The 22,435-nt window shown below is 44.8% G+C and overlaps 1 long non-coding RNA gene across 3 annotated transcripts; it reads left to right on the top strand.

Moving 5' to 3' along the window:
- Window positions 1-1,331: 1,331 nt before the first annotated feature.
- On the top strand, window positions 1,332-17,522 carry LOC131832062 (uncharacterized). 3 transcript variants are annotated; one of them, XR_009353916.1, is made up of 6 exons: window positions 1,332-1,796; window positions 8,720-8,885; window positions 13,008-13,257; window positions 13,950-14,243; window positions 15,597-15,904; window positions 16,988-17,522. It is a non-coding gene; the product is annotated as an uncharacterized LOC131832062 (long non-coding RNA). The 3 variants fall into 3 exon arrangements; XR_009353913.1 differs by lacking the exon at window positions 16,988-17,522 and having other exon boundaries at window positions 15,617-16,955; XR_009353912.1 differs by lacking the exon at window positions 16,988-17,522 and having other exon boundaries at window positions 15,597-16,955.
- The last annotated feature ends 4,913 nt before the right edge of the window (window positions 17,523-22,435 follow it).

The following is a 22,435-nucleotide window of genomic DNA, read 5'->3' as shown; positions in this document are numbered from 1 at the left end:
GCGCTGGATGGGGAGCTGCTCGGACTTCTTAAGGCCTCAAGGGCGCTTGACTCCACCCACCCGGAACCACAGGCCCCGCCCTTCTTCGCAGACACCCTGGTCTTCTCTGTTCCAGGTCGGAATACACAACCCGGCCCACGTTCTCTGTTTACTATTACATTCAAAATCCGACCCGTTTGGTTTTATACTCTTATAAGGAGTTTCCTTTCCCTTGTCCCATTGGACAGACTCTGGATGCAATCATCCTCAGGATGCAGGCTCCTGATACTTCCCGTCGTCCTCTCTGATTGCATCTTCTGGGCCCAGGCTAGATTTGATCATCCTTTGTTCCCACCTCCTTCCACTCTGCACTTAACCTCCTCTCTAATTCCATCAGTTAACTGGTTTTCCCGCTCCAGCGAATGCTTTGGAAAGCCCTGTCTTGTTTTTCTCAATTAGTGAGAGGCAAAACTTGTTGAGCAGTCTTGGCCTATTCTTTCTCAGCCTATTTTAGTATCTCCCACCCCTTGTTTATTCATTTTTAGAGATTTATTTATTTATTTACTTGACACAGAGAGTGAGCACAGGGGAGGGGGAACGGCAGAGGAAGAGGGAGAAGCAGGCTCCCCGCTGAGCAGGGAGCTAGATGCGGGACTTGATCCCAGATCCTCCAGATCATGACCTGAGCCAAAGGCTGACTTAACGGAATGAGCCACCCAGGTTCCCCATCGTCAGTCCTTTAAAGGAGATGTTTCCAGAAACTGTCCCTGTGTCTGCTTTCTAATTCATAAACTCATTCTGTAATTCTCAACTTCCACAGGCTCACAAGTTTCACAGGCAGACAAGCTTTCAGTGGCGTCTTCTTTCTTTTTGCTCATTCAGGAGGTGGGGGTCTTTTAGGGGATTTGATGAATCTTCCCAAATAGTCTATACATAATAAAAGCAAATGTTTATATGCTTTATATGTGTTTTTGTACAAAACATTTCTCTTTGTGTATCTCCAAGTGGGAGCAACCTGTATATTCAATAGCTGTTTTTCTTTTGTTTTTACCCTGTATTAGCACATATACTTTTTTTTTTTTTTTTAATATTTTATTTGACAGAGACACAGGGAGAGAGGGAACACAAGCAGCGGGTTGTGGGGGAGAGAGAAGGAGGCTTCCTGCCGAGCAGGGAGCCTGATGTGGAGCTCTATGCCAGGACTCTGGGATCATGACCTGAGCTGAAGGCAGACGCTTAATGACTGAGCCACCCAGGCGCCCCCACATATACTTCATTTTTATTTTTAAAAATATTTACTTAAGAAATCTCTACACCCAACTTGGGGCTCAAACTTATGACCCTGAAATCAAGAGTTGCATGCTCTTCCGACTGAACTGCCCAGATGCCCCACACATGTACTTCATTTTAAAATGTGTTGGCATCTTTAAGAAAAAGCCTCAGTGGGAAATATAAACATGATGAATATTTTCTGAAGAATCCTCTCCCTACCCCTCTTCCTAACATAAAAGAAGCTTGAATTTCGTGCTGAGGGGCTGAGGGAGATGGTTCTTTGGAACAGTAGTCTGCCATTGGCTTGGTTTGCTTTGCTTTTCCTGCTTCTCTACAAGCTTGGACTCCATTACAAATTTAGCAAGCCAGCTTATGGCCAGCAGACCTGCCTCAGGGATTCTTCAGGGAAGTCCCTAGCAACTATCAGGACAATTTGATCCAGGGATTTCTTCTTTTATTTGATTTCTTTCACTGGCTACCCCTGCACCAGGCTTTTGAGGCAAGAATTCAACAAACATCTCTGAGTCCACAGACCCAAAAGTAGGGTAAGTCATTCCTACATGCACAACTAGGAACTCCCTTCCCCTGTATTAGGGCTTTTCCTTTGGGAGAAGCCACTTTGCTTCCTTTTGTACCCCATACCCTGTTGGAGAGGGGAATTCTTGTTAGAATTTTACCTGATTTCTTTATGAACCAGTTCATTTGCATTTGGTTTGTTTGTTGTTGCAGCTTTTGGTATATTGGTATATTGGCATATTTTGGTATATTGGACAAGACTTGCACTATTAGATGTGTTTTGTAAAAGGGAGATATTTGGAACTTGGGCTTTTGGTTATCTGTACAAACATGAGTGACTCTTAGCTTTCTTCCTCCTATTTGGTTGCCTCCAAATAGAGGGTTTAGGTTTGGCTCTCTCAGCTTGTCTAGAAAGCCGTTGAGATCTGTTGATGAGGAATGAATATTCACAGAGGTACTCTGGCCTTCATTTTGTTTGTTGCTGCAGCTTTTAATATCTTTGGACAAAACCAGCCATGTGCTAATTGGAAAATGGGAAATGACTAATTGATGGATCCATAAATTATAATGCTATCTTGCAATTAGATTTGTTTTTGAAAAACAGATATTTGGAAATTGGGTCTTTAATGTCCTATCCACAAATATTAGTGAAACAAAGGCTAGTTTTGTTTATATCCTGTTTGTGTGTATGTGTTCATATGTGCTGTAAATGTGAGATATTTCCTCTACCGCCAGATGGTATCACTCAACATTCATTTAGAAAAGAGCTCTATTTAATGGGTTTAAAGTCAAGCACTTATAAAAACTGGGCATTTTAGGGGCGCCTAGGTGGCTCAGGGGGTTAAAGACTCTGCCTTCGGCTCAGGTCACGATCTCAGGGTCCTGGGATTGAGCCCCACATCGGGCTCTCTGCTCAGTGTGGACCCTGCTTCCTCCTCTCTCTCTCTGCCTGCTTGTGATCTCTCTCTGTGTCAAATACATAAATAAAATCTTAAAAAAAAAAAAAAAACAATAACAAACTGGGCATTTTAAAACTCAGAAAGACAGAAACTGACCAAATGTTTTCCTTTTTTTAAGATTTTATTTATAACCAAATGTTTTTAAAATTCATATAATTTGGGATAATGTTTGGTAAACTAAAATTCAAAGGTGTTGGTTTAATTAAAATAGATGTGTCTTTAGGTTATCAACATTAAATATAAAACTTTTATTCTACCAAGGTTTACTAAATGTCAACAGGCTCATGTTGTCTTTGTTGCAATTTGTCAGAAAAAATGACTTAAAAATGGTGGTTAATTTTTTCTGTCTACAAAGTTTTCATGGATAATTGTTAAGAGCAAAAATGTTAAATAAATTAAAAAGGTTTACAGGTAAAACTTTAAATAGCTTCAAATTTAAATTTAAAACTTTAAATAGTTTTGGTAACCTGAAACTTTGACATTTTGCCAGGTTAAATGGTAAATTGAACTGAATTCACTGGATATTTAAGTCTTTTTTTAACAAGATAAAATACTGAAACATGCACCACGGAATGTAGGTTTATCTGCTTTTGGCTTCTTATTACAGAGAAACAAAAGATAAGTCTGGGTCTGCTAGTAAACATGTTTTATGCTTTATTGAAAGTTATACTATGAAAACACATTTCTAGAAATTATGAAATACATCCATAAATTTGCCCATTCTTTTTATTTTAATTTTAAAGATTTTATTTATTTATTTGACAGAGATCACAAGTAGGCAGAGAGGCAGGCAGAGAGAGAGAGAGGAGGAAGCAGGCTCCCAGCCGAGCAGAGAGCTGGATGTGGGGCTCTATCCCAGGACCCTGGGATTATGACCTGAGCCGAAGGCAGAGGCTTTAACCCAATGAGTCACCCAGGCACCCCAAATTTGCCAATTCTAAATTTACCAGCATTCTAAAGAATTCTGGTGTAGTAGTTCACAGTAGGTTACTACTTAGCTTTCACTGGAGACTAGGATTTTAAAAGTTAAAATTCTAGTAAATGTAGACTCCAATTCCCTCCCCTTCCCACTCTTCTTAACACGAAAGAAGCTCAAATTTCATGCTGGGAGAGATGGTTCTTTGGGACAATAGTCTGCCATCTCCTAGAATTGCTGGCTTTTCAAATAAAGTCTTTCCTTGCCCTAGCATCATGCTTCTCGACTTACTGGCCTGTCATGTGATGTGAGCACAGGGAGCTTGGACTCGGTGACATGATTACATTTTACTGAATTAGTAACCATGTTATATGCCCTTTACAAGTGTTGTATTTTTCAAAAGGCAGAAAGGCAGCAGAGAGAGAGGGGGGAACAGGTACTGAGCAGAGACGCAGGGCTCAATGCGATGATGACCTGAGCTGAAGGCAGAGGCCTAACCCACTGAGCCACCCAGGTGCCCCTACGAATGTTTTATTTAAATATCTAATTGAATCTCTGTAGCCAATTCATGAAACAGTGATTGCCATTATCTTCAATATATAGAATTGGGAAATGAGCTTACAATGGGTACCTTATGCAAAGTCAAATATGATTGAGATCTTATAAGAACAGGAAGAGACACTGGATGCAGACATACAGAGATAAAGCCATGCAAGGGGGCACCTGGGTGGCTCAGTGGGTTAAGCCGCTGCCTTCGGCTCAGGTCATGATCTCAGGGTCCTGGGGTCGAGTCCCGCATCGGGCTCTCTGCTCAGCAGGGAGCCTGCTTCCCCTCTCTCTCTCTGTCTGCCTCTCCGTCTGCTTGTGATTTCTCTCTATCAAATAAATAAAATCTTTAAAAAAAAAAAAAAAAAAAGCCATGCAGGGACAAACGGAAAAGCAGGCCATTTGCAAGCCAAAGAGAGAAGCCTCAGAAAGAACCAAACCTGTAATACCTCGATTTGGATTTCTAGCCTCTAGAACTGCGAAAATAAATGTCTGCTGTTTAAATAGCTCAGTTATGGTATTTTGTTTGGCTACCCTTGATCAATACAAGTATTGTCACTCTTGAATACTGTTTAGCTGGTGTGATATGGTATCACAGTTGTAGTGTGTGCAATTTAAAATGACAGTCTCCTGATTACTGATAAACTTCCTCATCTTTTTATGTATTTATGGGCTGTTTATAATTTCTCTGCTGTGATGCACCTTCAGTAATACACCCATTTTTATGTTGGGCTTTGCTTAGCTATGGCTGCTATAACAAAATACCATGTACCAGTGGCTTGAACATTTATTTCTTACAGTTCTGGAGGCTACCAATCTGAGATTGGGGGCCAACATGTTCTGCTTTTTTTTTTTTTTTTTTTTAAGATTTTATTTATTTATTTGAGAGAGAGATCACAAGTAGGCAGAGAGGCAGGCAGAAAGAAGGAGGAAGCAGGCTCCCCGCCGAGGAGACAGCCCACAGCCCGATGCGGGGATTGATCCCAGGACCCTGAGATCATGCATGTTCTGGTTTTAATGAGGGCTCTCTTCCTGGCTTGAGGATGGCTGCTTTCTCACTCTCAGCTTGGATGGCCTTTCCAGGTGCCAGATGCTGGGGAAACAGATTTCTCTTTTCTTATAGGAGCCCTAATCCCATTTTAAGGTTTTCACCATCATGACCTCATCCTAATTAACTCAACCTAATTAACTTCCAAAGGCCCCACCTCTAAATGCCATCATATTCCAAGTAAGGGCTCAACATATGAATTTTGGGGAGAAACAAATATTCGATCTACAACAGGCTTTCTTTTTCTTATAGACAAATAATAAGTTTTTGTATGTCCTAGAAATGAATCTTTAATTATATCCAATGCTGATATCATCTGATTTTTATAGCTTCCCTTTTTACTTTTTATGTATCTATGAAAAAAAAAATTAACTTGATAGAATGTGTCAATTCCTTCCCTTAGAAATTACGTTTCTTTCTTTTATTGATTCTATTTTTCCCAGTCAGATTTAAAGAGATATTCTCCTTCCTCAGTGAGATGACTCTGCCCTCACCCCAACCTCAGTCTATGCGGGATACATCTGACTTGGGCCCAGTGCTGTTAAATTGAGAAAACTGGAACATTTTGGCTTTATGTACATTTGGTGAGACCAAACACATCAGGAAACAATTACCATTGAAAAGATAGTTTATTATTTACAGTGCTCAAGAATGGAGGTCATGCCACATCATGCAGGGTCATGTGGGAAATACCAGTCAACGGGCAATAGAAAAGCATGCATAAACGTTTATTGGGGTTTTCAAAGGAATGAATGGTTGAGGCACCTGAACAAATTTAGGCTTGGTACATTTTGAAGGGGATGATTATTTGTCTGGTGACTGGGGGTGGGGGGGAGTGACTTAGGGGAGAGTGTTCTGAACTTCAAAAGCTGGGAATAGTAGGGGGCTGTTGGCTGTTGGTTTACATATCAAAGCTATAGCCACAGGCGATTTGTTTGCTCATTCTAGGGATTAGCTAACCAAAGTGGAGGCAGTCCCTTCCTGGATTTACATACACACACACAATGAAATATTATTAAGTCACTAAAAAAAAAATAAATAAATAAAAACTTATCATTTATGACAACATGGATGAAACTTGAGGGCATGTCTGAAATAAATCAGAGAGAAAAAGACAAATACTGTATGAGGTCATTTGTATGTGAAATCTTAAAAAAAAAAACCAAACTCATAGAAAAAGAGATCAGATTTGTAGTGGGGGGCAGTGAGGAGGGAAGCCGATCAAACGGTACAAACTTTCAAATGTAAGATATCTGAGTACTGGAGATGAAATGTACATTATAAGGACTGTGTAGTCAACACTGCTGTATGAAATATTTGTAGTTCAGAGAGTTGATTCTGAGAGTTCTTATCACAAGAAAAACATTCTTTAAATTCTTTTTTGTTGTGTTTATGTTGCAGGGTTGCAGGGTTCTTGTATCCCACAGTCGAAGACTGAGTCTCATGGGCACTAAAGGGTGAAGTGAAGTGAAAATTTATAAAGGGAAAGTGGGAACAGAGAGGAAAGAAAAGGCTCTCTAAAGTGAAAGGGGTCCCAAATGGGTTGCCACTGAAGGTTTTTAGGCTGGTCTTTTATTGAAAACTTGACCAGGCAATTTGTGAGCCTGAGATTCTTGTACCTTCTTGGTTTGAGGAAGAACTATTGATGACGCCCTTAATGACTGACTTCTTTGAGGTTTGGTCATTTTCTGTGATTGAACTGTAGCTGCCAGAGACAAATACTCCCTAACCGGGGCCTGCCGGGTGGTCTGGTCTACTCCCTTATCTCTTGTTCACTCTGGCTTAGTGCTTTCACCTGCCAGGAAAAGTTTCAGAGCCTCCTAAGTGGCCCCCTACTTCTCCTGCCTATACCTTAATCCTTTCCTTTCTCATTTATGATGAGGGAACAGAAGGCAAGCTGAGGACAAAGCAGAAGCTGACACTCCATAAACCACCCCCACCATGGGTATATATGACATTCCTCAGGTGCTTCTGGCTATCCTAGAGCTAAGGAGAGGAAAAACAAAGTTAACATCCAGAGATCACAATCCTGCAAGACCTGAGTCTCCCTCAGTTTACAAATGTTTTAGCAATCTATAAGAACAAAGCATTTCTATCAATAACCTAGCTTCCAGAAAGAAATGTAGTTACAATTAAATGTCCTTATAACCTGTAGCCTATTGACAGATACTGGAAGCAGGCAGAATGTAAGGTTCCTCCAGGAAGCTTCCAAATATCTTAATGTTAAAGTCTTGCTAGAGGGGAAAAAAACCTTAACTTGATAATGGCCAGGCCTCTGATATCTTGAAGGTCCTCTTTAACATATGAAAATCCTTCTGAAACCTCCCTTTTCCTAATCTTCCACCGACCCCCGCCCTCCCCAGCCCCTCTTTCTGGCCATGGTCCCTCCCTCTGTTTTAATAAACCACCATTTTTCACCAAAGACATCGGAAGAATTCTTTTTGGTGTCAGCTCCGGACGTCACTGCACCGGACCCCACCAATTTTCCAAAACCACATCAATTTATAGGAGATGGTAGATATTAACTAAACTGACTGTGGAAATCAGTTCACAGTATATGTAAATCAAGTCATTATGCTGTATGCCTAAAACTTACGCAGACTGTGAGTCAATTAAATGTCAAAAACTGGGGAAAAACATGATTAATAAAATTACTAGAGAAATTAACTACATTTTAATAAAATGAGCTCTCAACAAAATAAGATGAATTCTCAAAACTGTTTTACCCTATGCTTACCTAAAATAACAGTTATGAATAGCAAAACAATACACATATCTATTCTGTAGTTTAAGACATAATTAAAATGATAGGTTAATACAATGTATACAATTCAGGTTGGCCATTTTGTGAGTTAATCACTGGATATTATGTATGAAATATGATACAAGTAAACCAAATACTAAAATGTATGCCATTTTCATTTTTTAAAAAGAATTTATTTTTAAAATATTTATTTATTTGAGAGGGAGAGAGAAAGCAGGAGCAGGGGGAGAGGCAGAAGCAGACTCCCCTCTGAGCAAGGAGCCCACCTGGATCCCAGGACTCTGGGATCATGACCTGCACTGGAAGTTGCTTGACTGACTGAACCACCCAGGCGCCTCAAAATGTATGCCATTAAAAAAAAAAAAAAAAGAGTACATTTTAGGAGAAAAACAGTATTATAATTTTTATTTTACTCCAATTTTATAAATTTTGCTGGGGCGTAAGCCTCACACCTGTGAGTTGGTTGGAAAGATTAGTCACCGAAACTCTGTAAATGTCCTAGTTATTAAGTTTAGCTGCCCAGTTCCAGCTTGGTTAGTTGTGTGAAAAGAGAATTTTGTCAGCCTTTTTTGGAGGATCCCAGCCAGCACTACCATAGTACTGACTGAACGTCCACTCCACAAACACCCTCCTACCCTCCTCATCTCCTTCTGGGTAAGGTGAGTTTTTTTTGTTGTTTGTTTTGTTTTGTTTTAAGATTTTATGTATTTATTTGACAGAGAGACACAGCGAGAGAGGGAACACAGCAGGGGAAGTGGGAGAGGGAGAAGCAGGCTTCCTGCTGGTCAGGGAGCCCGATGTGGGGCTCGATTCCAGGACTTTGGGATCATGACCTGAGCCGAAGGCAGATACTTAATGACTGAGCCACCCAGGTGCCCCAATGAGGTGAGTTTTGAAATAATGGTCCAAACACTTCCACGAATTCAGTTCCTCCTGATTCCCATTTCTGCAATAACACAGAAGGTTGAAGGTTGAAGACTTCTGTCTAAATAAAGCTCTTCTATTGTCAAACATGGACTTTCAAGACTCTTATGAAACTGGTGTATTTATAGGACACATGTAGATATATAGCATTAGGTAAAGTCATAAAACATATTTTTTGGTGTTGATAAAACAGGAATGGTAAATAAAACATGCTCAATTTGAAGTCTTTACTTTTAGAACTGCAAAATTGTGGGATGTCTGTGTGACTCAGCTGGTTAGTATCTGCCTTTGGCTCAGGTCATGATCCTAGGGTGCTGGGATCGAGTCCTGCATCGGGCTTCCTGCTCAGTTAGGGAGTCTGCAGCTCCCCCTGCTTGTGCTCACTCTCTCTGGCATATAAGTAAATTAAATCTTAAAAAAAAAAAAGGAACCCCAAAATTGCAATTTCTAATTGACTCCCATTCATTTCCATGAAACAACACAAATTCTGTATTATCATTAGTTACTGATATAGAAGGACAAAAGGTAACTCTCTTGCATTGAAAATACACTGTAACTCTTAAAATTGTGTTATCCAAAACTTAACAGAGATTATACACTATCGTAAGGACATTTCATATTATAGAAAAAAAATATAATAATACACAGGGTTCCAAGGAGTTCACTCCTCGTCTGTGATTTTTACAGGTAGTAAGAGAACTTGAAGTGAGTCCAACAGAGAAGTAAGGCCTAAGTGTTTCTATGAAAGTACCAGTGAAGATTTAATTATAAGATCTATTACTCATATTATAAAATTAGGTCTCGGGGCACCTGGGTGGCTCAGTGGGCTAAAGCCTCTGCCTTCAGCTCAGGTCTTGACCCTAGGGTCCTGGGATCGAGCCCCCGCATCGGGGTCTCTGCTCGGCGGGGAGCCTGCTTCCTCCTCTCTCTGCCTGCCTCCCTGCCTACTTGTGATCTCTGTTCGTTAAATAAATAAAATCTTTTTAATTAATTAATTAATTAAATCTCTCCCAACTCATAATTCAGAAAATGCCAATTCATATGCTTTGGACTGCACTCCATGACCCACTTTGAATGCTGAGTTTGCTAGTAGTAACCGTTTGGTGTTTGGTAGGAGGAAAAGCATTTCTGGGGGAAGAGTCTGCACAAACCTATGGAAAATGCCACTTTCTGACTACTGGCATCAATCCTTCCAAAACTCAGTAAAGGGAGTTAAAAAAGTAAATGTCCTGGGATTATATGGGAAGTTTGCATCTTTCCATATCCTATACTTGTTTGTTTTCGGATGAAATAAGTTTGGGGTGGGCAGTTTTCGGATCTAGAGTAAAATCCACCTTAATATGCTGATAATAATTTTGCTGGACAAAAATCTTTCTTTAATTAATAAAAAAGACTCCTTTTTTAGGAGCTTTAGGGGCTTTTTAGGTTTTTATATCTGTTATGCATATATTCAATACTTATCAGTAAATCTAAGTCTGCCTGTATACACTTCTTTGCTATCTCACATAGCATTTTTTTTTTTTAGGATAGAAATATGATCTGAAATATGCCCTTGGTTTTCAATTTGTTTGTTTGTTTTATTTTTTTTATTTTTTTTTATTTTTATTTTTTTAAAGATTTTATTTATTTGTCAGAGAGAGCGAGCGAGAGAGCGAGCACAGGCAGACAGAGTGGAAGGCAGAGTCAGACGGAGAAGCAGGCTCCCTGCGGAGCAAGGAGCCCGATATGGGACTCGATCCCAGGACGCTGGGATCATGACCTGAGCCGAAGGTAGCTGCTTAACCAACTGAGCCACCCAGGCGTCCCTGTTTGTTTGTTTTAAAGATTTTATTTGTTTATTTGACAGAGAGATCACAAGTAGGCAGAGGGGCAGGCAGAGAGAGAGGAGGAAGCAGGCTCCCAGCCGAGCAGAGAGCTGGATGTGGGGCTCGATCCCAGGACCCCGGGATCATGACCTGAGCCGCAAGGCAGAAGCTTTAACCCACTGAGCCACCCAGGCACCCCTTCAATTTGTTTTTGTTCAACATCCTTCTTTTCCATCAAAAATAAATTTTATAAAAGAGGATCCTGTTTCTCTTCCAGTAAACGCTGAAGTTCTCCATATTCAGACTGCAATTCCCCCCTCTGCTTTTTCCCCTTCCACCTTAATTCAAGTAATTTTGAGGCTTCGATCTAACACCCCTCAGCATTTCCCACCTGCTTCTTGAGAGACTTGCTGTATCCTCTGAACTGCCTTTTGGGACCAGCTGTAATTTGCTCAATGGGCCTTAGGGGGTGATCCTAGAGGTTAGAGGAGACCCCACCCTGGGGAAACAATAGTTCCAGGTCCTTCTTACAGAATGGGCCAGAATCTGTGCTTCTCACACAGGGGTTTTGTTAGTGGAAACTGGGTTTGCCTTTTGGTGGGTGTTGGGCCCAAAGACCAAGTCTTTGACAAGTCAAAGAATAGGAAAAGAAAAGGTTTTCCTTGCACCAAGTGAAAGAGAGCACCAGGGACATTTCCAGAAGCAGTGTCTCCCTCAACAACAAGATTAAGGAAGTTTTAAATTAGGGGTGTGTTGGGCTGGCAGGAAGGGCTACTAAAGATGGCGAAAGTTCCCGCCACAAGACCTGAGCTCGGGCGGGAGAACAAAGGCCCAAGCAGGAATCTGAGACCCCCGCCCTGGGCTCCTGTGGACCAATGGGATCCTGATGAGCAGGCAGGATATCCAAATAAGGGAAACTTGCCAGAAGACCCCTGAGCTTTCCCCAAGACCCCTTAAAAGCCCCCTCCTCCCTGCCTTGGGCACGACTTCTGCCACTCTGCTTTCCAGAGTGGCGGAACCTCGCCCGAGGGTGCCCACCTCCTCCCGGTGCAACTTTCCTGGCTCCCCTTCTCCTGAGCCCTGAAACTTCGCTGGAGAGCGTTTTTAATAAATCTTGCCTTGCACCCACTTTGCCTGGTGTTGTGTTTATCTCGCCGGAAAAAGCTTTACATTTGGTGCCGAAACCCGGGAAGGAGATTGAGCCCCCACACAGTGGGGAGGCTCTCTCCTTTCCCTGGCCGAACCGGACCTGCCTTTCCCAACGCCACTTCCAAAGCTGTGGTGAGTTTCCCCGATTCCGCGCCTCCTTCCGGAAAGCCCTGCCCTAATTGCGACCGCGTCAGGGTGGACCCCGCGGGTCACTAGGTGACCTCCGTGACTCCGAGAGGCTGGGAGACGTCCTAACCTCTACGGCAGTCGACACAGTTTTTCCGCAACCCAGTGGTGGACGAGGGGACGCCTTCCTCCAGCCCTTGGGTTGCCCAGCAACAAATCATGGGGACCTCCCAATCCAAATTCGACCCTAAAACATCCCGGGGGTGTTTTAGGTCTGCTGGCCAATCTTAAAACCCTGGAACTGGACCAGGACCTGTGAAAACGACATTACTGTACTGTCGCTTGGCCACAATACCGATTAGACAATCAGTCCCAATGGCCTCCGGAAGGCATGTTTAACTATCATATTTTCATGGACTTAAATAACCTCGGCAGACACCAAGGCAGATGGGCCAAGGTCCTTTATGTCCAGCTTTCTGGACTCTGCACTCTCGCCCCTTCCTCTGCTCTCACTGCTCCACCTCTCCGGTCCTCTTGGCCCGCTCCCCTCCCCCTACCCTGCCACCCACTGCTCCCAAAGACTTGGACCTCTCCTCCCCGTCTCCTCTCTCTGAACCCCCAGAGAGCTTCACCCATCCACTGACAAGAGGGCCTCTGGTTCCTCCTCCTCCTCCTCTTTACCGCGATCCTTCACCCCAAGGTCCCTTAAATTCAGGATTTCTGAACTGGTGCTCTCGTCTACCCCTCCTTCTCCCCCTCCCCACCCCTATCCAAACTCCTGACAAATTTATCCGCAGTAAACGGGAAACTCCAAAGTTTACTGAAGGTCAAATAGGCTCTTGTTATTTGTTAAAATCTGCTAGCAAAGAGATGACTAGAACTGATGGTTACTTGTGTCTCTCAGAGTTTTAATGGGTAATTCTTAAGGTAGCTTTCAAAGTCTTTGGTAACCATTAACCGAATGAGATAAGTTGTTCGAGTCCATGCGCCCTTCTCTCTACAGGACCTTTCCCAAATTGAGAAACGTTTGGGCTCCTTTTCGGCCAGTCCTGATAACTATATTAAAGAATTCCAATATCTGGCCCAAGCCTATGACCTCACCTGGCATGATTTACATGTGGTCCAGACCACCACCCCCACCACAGAGGAGAGGGAACGCATCCAGGCTGCTGCCCGGGATCACGCGGATCAGGTCCAGCTCACTGATGCTGCCATGCCAGCTGGAGCCCGGGCGGTCCCAGCTGTAGACCCAGGTTGGGATTATCAGGATGGCCAAGATGGCCACTGGCGCCACGACTGCATGGTCCAGTGTCTCATAGCCGGCATACGGGCAGCCTCTAATAAGGCCATTAATTATGACAAGATTAGGGAGATTGTCCAGGCCCCTACGACAACCCCACCATGTTTCTTAACCAGTTGACCGAACCTTTAACCTAGTACACTTGCTTGGACCCTGCCTCTCCTGTGGGGGCCACGGTACTGGCTACTCATTTTATCTCTCAATCGGCACCGGATATACAGAGAAAGTTAAAGAAGGCTGAGGAGGACCCTCAGATCCCCATTTCTGACTTGGTGAAAATGGCATTTAAGGTCTTTAATTCCCGTGAGGAGGCGGCTGAGCTTAAACGACAAGCCATATTCCAGCAAAAGGTTCAGTTGCAGACCCAAGCCTTGGTAGCAGCCCTGCGGCCGGCCGGCTCCGGGAGCCAGCGGAGAAGGGCAACCAATTGCACCCCGCCGGGGGGCCTGTTTCAAATGCGGGGCTGAGGGATATTGGGCTCGCCAGTGCCCCAATCCAAAGCCGCCAACTCGGCCTTGCCCTCAATGCCATTTGATGGGCCACTGGAAATCCGACTGCCCTAACCTCGGGGTATCTTCGGCGCCTCAACGTGGGGGACCCCCCGAGACAGTAAGCCTGGCCTTTCTTTTTTTTTTTTTTCCAAAGATTTTAATTATTTGTCAGAGAGAGAGTGAGCGAGAGCGAGCACAGGCAGACAGAGTGGAAGGCAGAGTCAGAGGGAAAAGCAGGCTCCCTGCAGAGCAAGGAGCCCGATGTGGGACTCGATCCCAGGACACTGAGATCATGACCTGAGCCGAAGGCAGCTGCTTAACCAACTGTGCCACCCAGGCATCCCAAGTCTGGCCTTTCAACTGCTTGGATTGGAGGACGACTGACGAAGCCCAGACTCAGCCACCCCTCTCACCCAGGCCGAGCCCAGGGTTACGCTCCAGGTAGTGGGTAAGTCCATCTCTTTTTTGCTGGACACGGGGGCTACCTACTCTGTTCTCCTTCCTACTCGGGACTTACTCGAACCTCACCAATTACTGTTATGGGGATCGATGGGGCCTCCTCCAATCCTAGGGTGACCCTTCCCCTTACCTGTAGCCTGGATGGGTTTTCCTTCCCCCACTCGTTCCTATGATTACTTCCTGCCTGGTCCCTCTACTGGGTAGGGACATTCTCCAGAAACTAAGGGCAACTATCTGCCTCTCCCCTTCCTCCCTTCTATCCAACTCAACCCGTCTCATCCTACACCTCTCCACTCCCTCGACCCTCACTCCAGATGACCTACCTACTGTAGACCCTCAGGTGTGGGACACCTTGGAACCCATCATCGCTTCCCACCTTACCCTGGTTAAAGTACAGCTTAAGGATAACTCTAAGTTTCCCTCAAGCTCAGTTCCCTATTTCCTTAGCCCACCGCTGGGGCCTGAAACTATCATAGAACGGCTTTAACGTCAGGGACTCCTGATCCCCATCATTTCCCCCTGTAACACCCCATCCTCCCAGTACGCAAGCCCTCAGGGGCTTATCGACTGGTACAAGACCTTAGGCTTATCAACGAGGTCGTGGTCCCCCTCCAACCAGTCGTTCCTAACCCTACTGTCTCGCGTTCCCCCAAACACCTCTCACTTTACTGTACTGGAGCTAAAAGATGCCTTTTTCACCGTCCCTTTGCACCCTGATTCCTATTTTCTTTTTGCCTTCACCTGGGAGGATCCTGACACACATGCTTCTGGACAACTAACTTGGACTGTTCTACCCCAGGGGTTCAGGGACAGCCCTCACATTTTCAGCCAGGCCTACAGACTTAACAGCAGTGCGTCCTTAAGGCCAGTACTCTACTACATATGTGGATGACCTCCTCCTCTGTAGCCCCTCCCTCTCGGTCTCCCAAGACAACACCTCCACCCTACTTAACTTTCTGGGGACCAAGGGATATCAAGTACCCCCCTCTAAGGCCCTCAACATGACCTTAGGGCAGCCCATCACGGTCTACTCTCCTGCCGACTCACAGAGCTCCTTAGCCACCGATACCTGGCCCATCTGACTCCTTGTCTCCAGCTATTCCATCTGCTATTCCTAGAGAACTCGCATCTCTCTCTCTCTACCTCCCCCCACTTAAACCCTGCAACTTTACTGCCTATACCCTTGCCAGATAAGGGGTGGATCTACATCCAGGACAGGATTGCCCTGCCAGGCAATCTGGTGCACACCTTGATTACTGACATCCACCAATCCCTCCATAGTGGCCCATAGGCTCTCCACTAATTTCTTCAGCCATTGTTCTATCATCCTTTCTTATCTAAGGTAATCGAACTTGTCCACAGGGCTTGCAAAACCTGTTCCGCCGTGAATTCACAAGGAGGAATCCGCAGACCAGGGCCTAACCAACAGCTCCGAGGTCATCAGCCGGGGGAAGACTGACAACTGGACTTCACTCCCATGCCTCGCCATAAAATACATTCACAGGCTGGATCGAGGCATACCTCATGGCCTGGGAAACAGCGGACGTAGTGGCTACAATACTTATCGAGCGTATCATCCCGAGGTTCGGATTGCCCCGGACCATCCAGTCGGACAACGGACCTGCCTTCATCCCCAGTGTAACCCAACAGGTAGCTGAGAGCCTCAACATAACCTGGAAACTTCACATCCCATACCACCCACAGTCATCGGTAAGGTAGAAAAGGCCAACGGGCTGCTCAAAGCCCAACTCACCAAACCTACCCTAGAAACCCATCTTTCCTAGCCTACACTTCTGCCTATAGCTCTCACCAGACTCCTGGCTACGCCCCGTGGGTCTTCAGGCTTAAGCCCATTTGACTTACTATATGGCCGGCCCTTTCTTAGAAATCATAGCCCTCCAGCTATTTCCCCGCCTCTTTTATCCTATCTACCTTACCTCACTCTACAGTCGTAGGGATACCCCTCCCTATTGACTGGCCACTCCCCAACTTCAGGGCCACAAATAATACGGTCCATATGGGCCCCATTGGGGGAAACATACCTATTATTAATGTGTCCTCCCTTACCACCGCAGCGGCCATATCACTAACTCCTCCCTCCTGTACTGTACTCCCTCGGGAATATTTCTCTTGTGCCCTCAGGGAATCTATTGTTGCCTGACCACTAACGACTCCCTGGGCTGTATATTCATCCTACTATCTCCTTCTACCACCATCTACTCTGAATCCCAGCTGCTGTCCATCCTATTTCCCCAACACCATGGAGGGAGGGCTGCCTTCCTCCCATTCATAACAGGGGCAGGAATAGCCACAGGGGTGGCAACTGGAACAGCGGGGATAGGAACCTCCATAGACTTTTTTCTTACAAACTCTCCCAAGCCCTGAATGATGACACGGAACGGGTTGCTGACTCCCTCACAGCCCTACAGACGCAAGTCACCAGCCTAGCAGCCTTAGCTCTACAGAACCGATGGGCCTTAGACCTTCTGACCGCCGAAAAAGGGGGGACCTGCCTATTATTAAATGAAGAATGTTGTTACTTTGTTAACCAATCATATAGTTACCTCCAGGATCAAAGAACTCAGGGATCGGATCCAAGCACGGTGGCGAGACATGTCCTCCTGGGACCTGGACCCCTACAACTGGGTAACCTGGCTGCTCCCTCTGGCGGGACCTGTATGCATAATCCTCCTTCTAATCTCAGTTACTCCCTGTCTTTTCCGGTATTTGCAGGGTAGCCTACAAGAACTTGCCTGAGTATCTGTCAATCAACTCCTCCTCCAGCCCTACTCTCGCCTGCCCACTTCCGACTACCCCTATGACGACACCCACTGTCAGCAGGAAGTAGCCAGAACCGAGTCGACGCCCCTGACACCATTATATTAAGCAAAAGATCGGAATGTTGGGCTGGCAGGAAGGGCTACTAAAGATGGCGAAAGTTCCCGCCACAAGACCTGAGCTCGGACGGGAGAACAAAGGCCCAAGCAGGAATCTGAGACCCCCGCCCCGGGCTCCTGTAGACCAATGGGATCCCGACGAGCAGGCAGGATATCCAAATAAGGGAAACTTGCCAGAAGACCCCTGAGCTTTCCCCAAGACCCCTTAAAAGCCCCCTCCTCCCTGCCTTGGGCGCGACTTCCGCCACTCTGCTTTCCAGAGTGGCGGAACCTCACCCGAGGGTGCCCACCTCCTCCCGGTGCAACTTTCCTGACTCCCCTTCTCCTGAGCCCTGAAACTTTGCTGGAGAGCGCTTTTAATAAATCTTGCCTTGCACCCACTTTGCCTGGTGTTGTGTTTATCTCCCCAGAAAAAACTTTACAGGGTGTATGCTATTCATGAAAAGGGTCGGCAAAGGAGAGTTCAGTGTAAAATTGGGGCAAAAGTCATCCTAAACTGACAGAGGCCAGGTCCTTGTACACAAGGGCCAGCAAGGGTCATCGTCATCAATTCTCCACTCCACTTAGTCTGGAATTTGAGTGTTCAAAGGGGTTTAAATCCTGCAGAAATTACTCACGGAAGTGTATTAGGTAAATCTTTGCTTTTGAAACTGCACTGGAAATTTTATCATAGCTTTATTGTGTCTGATAATGGTTAGGCTATTTCCTGACCTGGTAGAGACTGGTCGTTTTTGCATTTTCTCTGTTCCCTTCAAATCCTTAACTACTGAGGTTTTTGCATTTTTTTGTAATCCCAGTGCCTCCTAAGAAGTTCTACAAAAAGGGTGGCCTAGATCATAAAATGGCTGGAGGCCTAAAATGTCTTCTTAAGTCAGGAGAACTATGTCTCCTCTTTATTTCTTTGTCCAGGGACCCCTAACTTTCTGCTTACAAGTTTCTCTTCCTGTCTTCCTTCTGTTCCTCATGGTGGGAAGAGGCTTACAGTACCATTCAGGAGACAAAACTGGTGTTCTTCTTTAAGTCCCTGTCAGGGCAGTTGGTGGAGGCAGCTGGAACAGGGGAAAATGTCATCTAGATTTTCCCAGCACTGGAGAAAGCAGGAGCCACAGAAATTGTACCTGCAGTGGAGGGTCACTGGGTCTCTCTGGTAATTCAGGCAGATGGGGCAGCTGGCCTCAGCTTGGAGCCATTATCCAGGAAGGATTTCTTTCTGAGGTTTCTGTATTAAGAAGGGACTGATTTCACAATCTATATGAATCAAAGCATCCATCATGCTGTATGCCTTAAACGTACACAGTGATGTGTGTCAATTATTTCTCAATAACACTGGAAAACCTTTCCAAAAGGTGGGGGGAGGGAGTGCTGATTCTCTAGGGGCTAAGGAAAAATGAGAAGCTGGTGAATCCTCAGTTTTCTCCTTTTAGAAATCAGTACATCGGAGGCTACAGTCCCTGAAGTTTGGCTCAGTCTCTTTTCCTTTATTTCCAGAGGAATCTTCCAAGAAGAGCCACAGATCTCCACATAATTACTGAACTTCCTATATTCACTGGCCCAGATGAATTGAAGGTCACTATAGAGTCTTCTCAGTCAGAAAAGAACCCAAATTACCAGCACTATGTTGTTCCTAGGGACAAGATATCTCCCTCCCACTTTTATTTATTTATTTAATTTATTTATTTTTTAAAGATTTTATTTATTTGACAGAGAACACAAGTAGGCAGAGAGAGAGAGAGAGAGAGAGAAGCAGGCTCTGCACTGAGCAGAGAGCCCCACGCGGGGCTCGATCCCGGGACCCCGGGATCATGACCCGGGACGAAGGCAGAGGCTTTAACCCGCTGAGCCACCCAGGCGCCCCCCCCAAATAAGTAAAAAGATTTACTTATTTGAAAGAGAGAGAGAGAAAGAGAACGATGAGGTTGGGGGGGTTGGGTCAGAGACGAGGAAGAGAGAAATTTCAACAGACTCTGGGTTGAGTGCAGAGCCCTACTCAGGGCTTGATCTTACAACCCTGAGACGGAGACCTGTGCTGAAACGAAGAGTCAATCACTTAGCTGACTGTGCCACCCAAGTGTGCCAGCCCAAGATATTCTCCTTTTATTTTAATTTTATTTTTTAAAGATTTTATTTATTTAATTGACACACAGAGAGGGAGAGGGAGAGAGAGCAAAAGCACAGGCAGGAGGAGTGGCAGAGGGAGAGGGAGAAGCAGGTTCCCTGCTGAGCAGGGAACCCCATGCAGGGTTCGATCCCAGGACCCAGGGATCATGACCCAAGCCGAAGGCAGAGGCTTAACCGACTGAGCCACCCAAGTGCCCCAATATTCCCCTTTTAAAAAGATGCCCAGTGGGGCACCTGGGTGGCTCAGTGGGTTAAGCCTCTGCCTTCAGCTCAGGTCATGATCTCGGGGTCTGGGATCGAGACCCACATTGGGCTCCCTGCTTGGTGGGGAGTCTGCTTCTCCCTCTCCCTCTGCCTGCTGTTCTGCCTACTTGTGTTCTCCATCTCTCTATCAAATAAATACATAAAATCTTAAAAATAAAATAAAAAGATGCCCAGTGAAGAATTTATTCTTCCTTTTTGACATGAACAGCACTTCATGTTGGTCAAATAATAAGACAAGTTGCTACCAAAGATATATTCCACTAATATTTAAATTAAGATAGAAGGAGGACACCCGGGTTGCCCAGATGGTTGAGCATCCGACTCTTGGTTTTGGCTTGGGTTGTATGATCTCGGGGTCATCCAACCCCGAGTCGGGTTCAACTCAGTGCAGAGTCTGCTTAAGATTCTCTTTCTCCCTCTCCTGCTTTGCCCCTCCCCTGCCCGTGCTCTCTCTAAAATAAATACATATTTTAAAAATATTTTATTTAGGGGCGCCTGAGTGGCTCAGTGGATTAAGCTGCTGCCTTCGGCTCAGGTCATGATCTCAGTGTCCTTGTATCCAGCCTTGCATCAGGCTCTTTGCTCAGCGGGGAGCCTGCTTCTCTCTCTCTCTCTGCCTGACTCTCTGCCTACTTGTGATCTCTCTCTCCATCAAATAAATAAATAAAATTAAATAAATAAATAATAAATAAAATAAAATCTTTAAAAAATATTTTATTTATTTGTAGGAGATAGAGAAAGCATGAGACTGAGAGCATGAGCAGGGGGAGAGAGGAAGAGGGGGAAGGAGACTCCCTTGCTGAGGAGAGATCTTAATGTGGGACTCCATCCCATGACCCAGAGATCATGACCTGAGCCAAAATCAAGAGTCAGACACTTAAATGACTAAACCCCAGGCGCCCCAATAAATACATCTTAAAATACAAATAAAATAAAGGTAGAAGACGATTACCGTTTTGCAACCCCAAATTTATTAGTGGGTCTGGGCAATGACCAGCATACTATTAGCATCACAAAGAGTGAGGGAAAAAAACAAACAAGCATATTAGACCTCCTGAAGAGAGCAGGCAATAGAGTGAAAGATTTTCCTTTAATTAGGAACAAAAATGCCTGCACCCCAAAATACCACTTTGAAACTTCTTTAAAAATAAAATGGCGGGGGGGCGCCTGGGTGGCTCAGTGGGTTAAGCCGCTGCCTTCGGCTCAGGTCATGATCTCAGGGTCCTGGGATCGAGTCCCGCGTCGGGCTCTCTGCTCAGCAGGGAGCCTGCTTCCTCCTCTCTCTCTCTGCCTGCCTCTCTGCCTACTTGTAATCTCTCTGTCAAATAAATAAATAAAATCTTAAAAAAAAAAATAAATAAATAAAATAAAAATAAAAATAAAATGGCGGGGTGGAGGCACCTGGGGGGTACAGTTGGTTTATCATCCCACTGTTGGCTTTGGCTCATGTTGGGATCTCAGGGTTGTGACATTGAGCCCCAGGGCAGCTCTGTGCTCAGCAGGGAATCTGCTTCAGATTCTTTCTCTCCCTCTAAAGCCTCTCATGCTTGCTCTTTCTCTCCTATAAATACATCTTAAAAAAAAAAAAATTAAAATAGTCATCTGAGGGGTGCCTGGGTGGCTCAGTCATTAAGCGTCTGCCTTGGGTTCAGGTTGAGCCCTGCCTCGGGTTCCCTGCTCTGCAGGAAGCCTGCTTCTCTCTCTCCCACTCCCCCTGCCTGCTGTGTCTCTCTCTGTCAAATAAATTAAATCTTGAAATTTAAAAAAAAGGTCTTCTGAATGTCATGAAAACAATTCATGAGTGAAAAGTTTTCCATAGTGACTTTGTGTGCACTCATCACTTCCCTAGAATCTGGACAGTACTGGGAGCAGCTTCTTGTGCACACCTTCCAAATAACCTATGCATATGAGAGTATGTATTGAACAAATGTGTGTATGTATTTAAGAAATGGGAGTATTCCGTATGTTCTGTAAATTTTTCTTTGAATATTTTATCTGTGAGATTGTCCATGTCCTCACATATAGTTCATTCTATTTTAAAATGTGTTGCAAACATGGGGAAATGTCTAAATGGGAAATATAAATGTAATGAATGTATTTTGGAAAGCCTGTAGGCTGTCCTTTCCTCTCCATTATTATTTTCCCATTATGTTTCCTTCAATTTGTTGGCTAAAAATACCTTCCATTTACTCAATGGATTATATTTAAAGGATACTGAAAGATATGAATCAACAGCCAAATGAAGCAAAACACAGGACAAGACTTCAACGAGTTCCTGTCCTTATGGAGTCTGGGGCCCAGCATGGTGGCACAAAGGAACTCTGCTTCACCAATCTGGAAGCTCTCCAACCCCCTCCTTTTTTGCTCCTCCTACTCCCTCTCCCCCATCTCTTCCTTCTTTTTAAAAAGTTTTTTTTTTTTTTTTTTTAATTTATTTGAAAGAGAAAGACGAGCACACACATGAGAGACAACGCAAACAAGAAAGCACAAATGAGGGAATGGGGAGAGAGAGAGAGAAGCAGGCTCCTTGCTGCGCAGGGAGCCTGACACAGGGCTTGATCCCAGGACCCTGGGATCATGACCTGAGACAAAGGCAGATGCTTAACTGAGCCAGCCAGGAGCCCCCTTTTTGTTTTTTTTTATGGAGGTTTCATTACTTAAACATGGCTGATTAAATCATTGGTCATCGGAGACTCATTTCACCCTCTACTAGTCTCTCCCCTCTCTGGAAATCAGGGTGGGACCATAAGTTCCAACCTTCCCATTCTTGGTTATTTCTCTTGGCAGCCTTGTCCCCCAAATCCCCTAAAGGGGCTGTGGTGGTTGAAAGGGGCTTGTTATGAATAACAAAACACCTATTTCACCTTCATACAGTGAAGGAACGGAGGACGGGAAATTATTA

The sequence above is a fragment of the Mustela lutreola genome, chromosome 1, assembly GCF_030435805.1.
Source record: "Mustela lutreola isolate mMusLut2 chromosome 1, mMusLut2.pri, whole genome shotgun sequence".
Classification (NCBI taxonomy): Eukaryota; Metazoa; Chordata; class Mammalia; order Carnivora; family Mustelidae; genus Mustela; species Mustela lutreola.
Note: the sequence above shows the minus strand (reverse complement) of the source record. Positions and strands in the feature narration are given on the sequence as shown.